Genomic DNA, 8,618 nt, shown 5'->3' with positions numbered 1-8,618 from the left:
CATCTTTGAACCATCATTGGTTGAGACCCTGAATTCTCCCATCCTTTGGTTTGTGATCATCCTTGAAAATCTTTTTTGAGAGACATATAGCTCTTGGCTACGATGTAATTTTTTTTGCATTTTTAGCTCTCATTCTTGGACTTTGATGCATCTGTTCAGATTAAGGGGGGATGTCAGACACCTAATCCTTGGGTTATGGTTCAGGTTATGATTTGTTATGATAATTTTTTATTAAAGAACAAATTTCCTATTGTATCTATACGTACACTATGTACATCATTGGGATCATCATTCATATATAGTTGAATTCATTTTCCTATTTGTGTTTCCAACATTTTCTAGTTAATTTTGCTAAAATTTTGGTAGAGATTTTTTGAAATTACAAGTTTAAATTATATAAACTATAGAATTCAAGTGCTTTGGGAATTTTACTTAGAATTAACGCTTATGATATTATATTGGAAGATTTGGTTTGTTGGTTGCTGAAGTCTTTTGAAATATTTTCTCAACAATATTCTCCTATCTTAGAATCTGTTGGATCTCATATGCAGTATATACCTATGATGTATTTTGGTTTCAAATTGTAATATACTATATATATATATATATATATATATATATATATATATTTTTTTTTTTTTTTTTGTGTAGCCTTTGCCCTATGTTAGTTCTTCTAATTTTTTTTGTTATTAGAGCTAACCCTAGCTTATCTCCCTTTAGGGAGGTAAAATAAGATGGGGTAGTCATAAATTTTTGAATACTTTGTACATATATTAGTGTAGACGTGTGAGTGTGTGTTAAGTTTGTTGATGTGTATCACTTTTGCTGCTATTGTGAATGAGTGTGCAGTGCCATTAAGTGAAACTGAGAGATATCAATTGATAGATTGAGGGTAATAGTTGGTTGGTCTAGCGAATCCTGATATACAAGGGTTTATCACCATCTAGATGCAATAGTGTGAGTATTCCAATTTTACAATTGGCCTCCAGACAATGTATGCCATCTCTCTAAGCGAGACCAAAGATTAACTAATATTATTGGTGGCTCAGTATCTCATAGATCTAAGGATGGATTTACTGTAATAAGATCAAGCTCAAGGATATATCAGCCTCTGAAAACCTACAGACAATGGTTGTGGTTGTACCTGGAGCAATGCACATAAGGAAGCCAAATTTGGAGGAGCTAAGGGAATTTTTCGAAGTGAGGAGACAACCATTGATAGCCATAGATTGAGGTGTAGGAGTTGTTTCAATCTGTGCCACGTTGGAGACAAGTCTTTTCCTTCAAGCATTGGGTAGAGGCCTTGTTGGACCTAATATGCTTATTGATGGCTTAGATCATTGCAATGTAACTGTGGAGGATACCCTTTGTAACATACCATAATTCTATAGTGAGTTCCACAGGTGGAAGAGGTCGCTTGGATGTTGTTGCAAATTTCAACCCTTTCTATTTGTGACTTTCGACCACTATTAGATGGAAGTTTTATTATGTATAGCATTGTTAGAGGATCAAGTGATCAAAGTATCATTGGCCACTGCCACTGACTGATCAGTGGGACTCATCAAATTGCTTCAGTAGTGGGGTTCGAGACTCTTAAGGTATGATTGTTGCCAAATGTTGACACACAACTTAGTCAAAGCATTATCATATGTGAGGACATGTCCATACTATGTGAGGTAAATGTTGAATTGGTGGTATGTAGCACTATTTAATCTACTCATTTATCAAGAATGTTTTTAAGGAAGAATCCAGACAATATGTCAAACATATTCGTAGTGACCAAGGAAGCCTGAGGAGCGAACTATGTGTGGAGGCATGGACTATAATCAACGAACCACACCATACCAAGCCTATCCTGACTTCACTTAATTTTTTTCAAGAATGTAGGTGAATGGTAGTAAATGGACAACTTGTGTTTGAATTGCATATTTTTCACAAGCCGTATGGGTTGAGGTATGCATTTGATTTTCAAAATTTGGTGTTTGTATTTCGACATATTGAGTCTAGTCAACTTAATATGTGAGTGCGAGTTTGTTAGAATTAGCCACTCTAATAATTTCTTTCTAAAGAAGAGAAATTCCAAGATGAAGATTGAACAAAGATGTGCTTTGATGAAAGATTATAATTTCATGAATTTGTTGTTGTGATATTTTTCGGTTTCTTAGTTAAGTAGTTTTCCATTTCCTTTTAAAAGTGCAAAATTAATTATTAAACAATGTTGCATAATTCAATTTAGTGGTTCTCGACATTCTTCGACAACAAGAGAACATATTGCTAATTTGATTATGTGAGTTTTTGATATGCTAATGGGTCTTGTTGTGGTTCGGGATTCAAGAACATCAATTAGAAGTTATTTTTACGAGACCCTTTTGTGTTAGAAAGGCTGAATTGTATATTTGATTGTTAAATGCACTAAGTACCTAGACAACTTACCTATATTCCTATCGAAATTGTAGTTCACTACATTTTCATAGATGGAAGTTAGTCCATAGAGTGATTGAGTATTGATATTTTCCTTTCGGAGATCAAGAAGCGCCAATTTTGAAAGTTTCTCAACTATGGTTGGGGATAGTTGCAGCTTAAATGAGTCAAGTAGGAAGATAAAAGATTGTGGTGGAGAAAGAGTGTGGTCCATGAGATTTCAGAGTGGGTAGAAGTGCCAGTGAAGACCATATCAGGTAGATGTGAAATTAAATGTGAAATGTAATTTGTGATTCTTGTATTAATCTTTGTAATATTAAATTTGTAATGTAAGTATCAAGGGAGGCACTTAAAATTAATGCTTACAATAGTATATTAGCATATTTGGTTTTTTGGTTGTTGGAGTCTATTGCAGATTTTCTCAACGATATTTTCCTATCTTAGAATATGTTGGATCTCATATGCACTATATATATGTGATGTATTTTGGTTTGAAATTGTAGTATACAAATTGTTTTGTGTGTAACCTGTGCACTATGTTTTCTCTTCTAATTTCTATTTATTTTTTAGGATGTTGGATGCATTTATGCATTCAAAAATGTATTTTAGACAACTAAAATTCACATTCTTGCCAAAATTATATCGTCAAATTCTATTGAAATAGAAAAAATGTATAATAATTAAATTGTTCTATAAAAAATATTGGTATTTCATTATTTACAGGTCCATTATTATATGTTTATGTTACTTCATCATTAGTGTCTTTTTTTTTAGAAGATTTATTTTTAGGAGATAGTTGCATATTTAAATCAAATTTCTAAACTCTATTAACTTTGTTATTAAAATTAATTGGTTAAATGAAGTTAACGACATATGCCTTAGAAAATGGTTCCATAGATGTGTCTTAGGAAAGATTTACATCATAGAAAAAAATATTTTATTTTATATTTCTTGAGATGGTTATTTTCTTTCATATGGAAGGTAAGGAATATCATTAATCACAATGAGGTTGCCACATAGCAACTTTGAGGGAAAATTTTAAGGATGAAAAATTATCTTAAACTTTAGAAATCTTGGCAAATTTTGGTATTCTCTAATATGTAAAATACAAAATGCTTGGCAGTATTTTTGTAAAAAAAATCAAATTTCTAATGATTTTTATACAAGTCTATAAAATTTTGGCAATTTTAAGATAAAATAATTTTATACTATAAAGTTTACATGAATTGTTTTTAGAAAAAATGAAAATTAGTGAATATTTTTTTTGAAAAACTCATGGAAAATTAGCCTACCTATGAATGTTAGACCTTAAAATTTTCCCAGATAAATTCTTTGCATACTTAACAAATTCATATCCAAATTCTTGACCACCCTATTAAATAATGGCTTAGTTTTCTCCCAATTTAGATTATTGAATTTAGAAATTTGATAAAATTAATACTTCCACCATTTTTCTATTATCCCATATGAATTTCTTCTATGAACCTTTAAATATAACAATTCCAACTTATAATGTCCTTCTTGTAGACTTCAACAAGATGTTGTGTGTATAATTTACATTGATTTGCCCTCCATACTATAAAGTGATGTATTCTCGGTCACCTTTTATGGGAGGAAACTCCATAATGGTCCATTCTTAAAGTTTCCTAAAGTTGTATGAATTATGATTATATGCTAGATGGGTACCTTGAAAATGTAGTTTTTTTATCTTGAAGAGAGTAAGCGACTTTGATTTCAACATATTGGTAAATTGAATTAAGTGTTTTTAATCCTTTACAAATTGGTTGGATTTATTTCTCATTTAAGTACAATTCTTGAACTCGATGGTGCTTGATAAAATGAATTTATAAATAGTAATTAAGTATGTTGCTTGTTAATTCTCTATGATCGTATGCCTAGTGCCATCCTCCATAATTGAATCTTTGAAATGAAGCGTTGTACATGTAGAAGAATATGTTTGCATCTATTGTGATTACAACATGCTTATGGGATTATTGATATGTAGTTTCTTTAAAAATAAATATGCTAAGTATGTAGGTTAAGAACTATGACTTTTCCTGATTATGAATGTTGTAGGTCTATTTGTAGTAATTTGATCAAAACTTGTATATGCTTGTAAGTTATGAAATTTATAGCATTTTACCACTAATTTTGAAATTTCCATTTTCACCATATATGTAGTAGTTGATTTTTCAATTTATGTGATTGGTAATTCGAGGGATTATTACTTTGATGTCCTATAGAATTTTTCTAATGATGCTTTACATTATTCTCTTGAATTGAACGATTCTATATTGACCTTTATGATTAGTTATTTCTTGAGAACGTGGATTACAAGAATATTTTTCCTTCATCATGAGACACGATTCTCAACTTATGGATTTTATTTGTTATATCCAAATGCCATTAATGGCTAGTATGCTATAATCTTTTCTAGACGTGAATCAGAAAACTTCTTTCTTCAACACTAGACCTAAATTCACTCTATCAATTCTATGCCAAAATTATATTGGATTTACTATTTTTATTATAGTAATGAGACGTTTCCCTTTCATGGATGTGGTTATACTCATATATACATTCACATTGTTAGATTTTATGCAAACACATGAGATATAATTGTGACAAAGTACTACACTAGTTATTGCAAACATATAAAAAGAATAAATTAAGTATTATATAGGTCTCTAAGTAACTAGAGAGTGAATTCGAATCAAGTTGATGAACATTGATTAACTTGAGTATAATTAGATAACCCTATCAAAGAGAGAAATAGTGTGCACTAAGTGTTGTTTCCAATACACACACAAGCATTAGAGAAACAATTGTCCCTTAGTTCTAGTTAATTGGGCCAACAATGGAGTTGTATGTTCCTAAAAAATGTTTGCGTCAATAATAGAGTTGAATAAACATAATCTGGGCTAAAAATTTAGTGAGGAATAATATAGAAGTCACTCATATATCTCCTAACTAAAGTTGTGAAGAAAAAGTTCAAACATTAGACTAAAAGTCAAAGGATAAGGTTTTGTAGATTTAATAGAGTAATCGATAGGGTTATGGATAGGTTGTCCCCCAAAATAGGAAGGAAGTGAAAACTTGTGGATAGGGTGCCTAAATAATAGGAAGTGTGCATTCCTTGGGAGGAAAATTCCATATCACTACTAATTCAATGTCATGTCACTGCTACATATCATCCTACGTGGAATCATCTACTAAAGTTAGACATATTATAAATAGTAAGTGATAGAAATAAAAAGTGACCCTAAAGGGTAGGAAAAATAGGGTATGTAAGGGCACGTAATGTGTGTAAAATCCCTTGATAGGCCTTGTAAAAAATACAAAGGGATAGCTTTTTTAATAAAATTTTACCAACCTATAACAACCCACTAATGGATTACCTCATACTTAAGTGATTGTTAGATAAAATCACCAACATAAATCGAAGTAACCATAAAAATGGAATATCTATTTGTGTAAAGGAATAACCAATAATACTAGTTATCATAATGTAGCTTGTTGTAGCTTTGCATCATTAACATTGTTCAATTAATGAGATATTATTAATGAAACATTGAATGATGTAATTTTGAACGACATGCAAGGTAAAAAATTCGTCATGATAACCAAATAGGAAAGGACATAAATGGACACTGGTAATACCCTCGAAACCTCGAAGGGAAAAAAATTGGAAACATTGTTTTTATTTAACATTTTGTGAGTGAGTTCACCGCCGACTCAATGGAAACAAGGGATTCCATCCCTTGTCTATTGTTGAAATTTTACAGAAGAAACAAAACCTTTAATTCAAGTATAATTAGCCAAAGGCCATTACCTGAACAATGATGTCATGTTACTCAAACACATTACCATATAATTCTTTGAGCACAATGTCTTCATGGCATGGTTGTTTCTTGTAGTAAATTACCCCTTGTAAATTGTGTTTGACTATCCTTCTCATTGCCTGCCATATTATTAGTTATAATCCATCTTTCGATTATTGCAAAAGGGATAGATTATAAGCCATCAATCTACTCTTCACATAAATCATGTTTTTTATTTTTATTTTTTAATCTAGGTGGATATTGGTGGCCACCCACATATTCCACCTAGGCCTTTAGCTTGTTTCACCAGTTGCCTTGATTATAGCACAATTTACTATTTTTAGTAGTTTTTTAGATCCTGAACTTCCATAGCTGTTTTGATCCCCTAAACAATGTTTTTTTGAGGTTCACAACATACCCATAGCCGTAGGCAGGGGCCTGCCATAAATATTATAGTACTTGGAGAGATATTTATAGCAAGCTATTGTACCCGCTAAATGGAGACTATATGACCAAGTTATGACCCTAGGAAGTTGGGATTTTGGTTATCCAACTAACCCCAACTGGGCCCATAAACACTTGGCATTGCATCTCCTAGGGTTAGGGTTTTGGTTGTTTAGGGTTTCCCTTTGTTTTTCAATAATAAAAAGGTCCTTGAGCCTCATTGTAACACAGTTCAAAGGCATGTAGCCACAACATCTCTTCTCAAATATAAGCTACTATCGCCTGAGATAGTTTATTTCCATTTCTATACGTAAGAATCATTCAGTTCTTTGATATTAATGAAAGGAATATTTATTTCTACAACATATCTATGTTTATTTTTATATTTTCATTATGTTCTGTAATTGAGATAATCTTTCCTGCAATCGATGTCGTCAACAAACTCTAACATGGTGATTATGTAAAATATCATTTTATCAAAACCAAAATATTCAATCTCTATCAGTTATTGTTTTTATGTCATAATCAACGCTAATATTCTATGCTTTATTTATCTTTTGGTGTATCCCTTTCCTGCAGATGCATAAATAAAATTGAAAGTCTTCTCTAGTCTTTTACTTTTATATGCATCATCAAGTAAAAGGCGATAACTATTTAATATCAAAAGTTACAATCTGCAAATCATACTATTAATGTATTTAACAAAATGTAAAACCATGGGTGTAAACCCACAAAACCATAGTAATAATTCCCATTTATCTTTTTCTTGTTGAAAAACCATGGGTGTCAACCCACTTGTTCCTTTCAATATAAAGCTATGTCTGGGTTCCTTTCAATATAAAGTTATGTTTACCATTACTGCAAATATTATAAAATTCAACTATCCTTGTTGTCTATCTTTCAAATACATTATACAAAACTATGTCTATTTATCCACATATCACATGCATTAAATAAAATGCATAAAGATTATCAAAAAATGCCTATTTATCCATATTTCACATGTATTAAATAAATGCTTATAATTATAAAAACATGTTTATTTATTAATATTTTGCATATAATTATAAAAACACATTATTCATTGATAAATCACATACATTAACTAAATCCATGCAACTATAAAATGGAAAATGCATTGAAAGATGCCAACTATTGTTATAAATTTAAAAATATTTAAAAAAATAACTAATTAAAAATCACCATAGTAAATCCTATCTCTACGCACAAAAACAACTAGATCTTTTTTTTTAAATCTTTTCAAATAAATTAACATAGTTAACTTTATCGATGCGCACAAGAACAACTAAATATTTAAAAAAAAATCATTATGGTTAACTCTACCTCTATGCACAAGAACTATGAAATATTTCCAACAAAATATTTTCAATGGGATTAGCATGGATAAGTCTACTTCTACACACAAGAACCACAAAATATTTCCAAATAAATGCACATAGTTAACTCTACGTCCCTCTTAATTGTAATTAAATGATAGCCAACAAACTATAGATACTTTCAAATTTACGTTGTATACATTGTTTGTGCATGCCATTCGTGGGATTCATACTCTAACTCTGAATGACATGTGATTGACAAGGAGGACTTTAACTTGGAAAATGTCATTGGGGAGCAATAGATAAACAAGAAAGTATGGTGCAATATGGAACAAGAAAACTCTAATATCGGTAATACACATGGGATTTCTAGTTTGGCACCCCTCTGATCTCAAACACCATGCAATAGGAGTGAAATCATGCTAGAATACATATTTCCCTCTATTCAAAAAGAAATTCCAATTGAACACACCACCAACATTATGAATCTCCTATTCCATTATTGTTGTCCAAAAAATATCTATTGGAAAACAATCCACGCAAGGAGATATGTTGGAGGTTCCCTACGATATCACACTGTGCAATCAATGATATG

The sequence above is a fragment of the Pinus tabuliformis genome, chromosome 3_2 (genome assembly GCF_031772625.1).
Source record: "Pinus tabuliformis cultivar Carrire ecotype Pingquan chromosome 3_2, CPIR1, whole genome shotgun sequence".
Lineage (NCBI taxonomy): Eukaryota > Viridiplantae > Streptophyta > Pinopsida > Pinales > Pinaceae > Pinus > Pinus tabuliformis.
Note: the sequence above shows the minus strand (reverse complement) of the source record.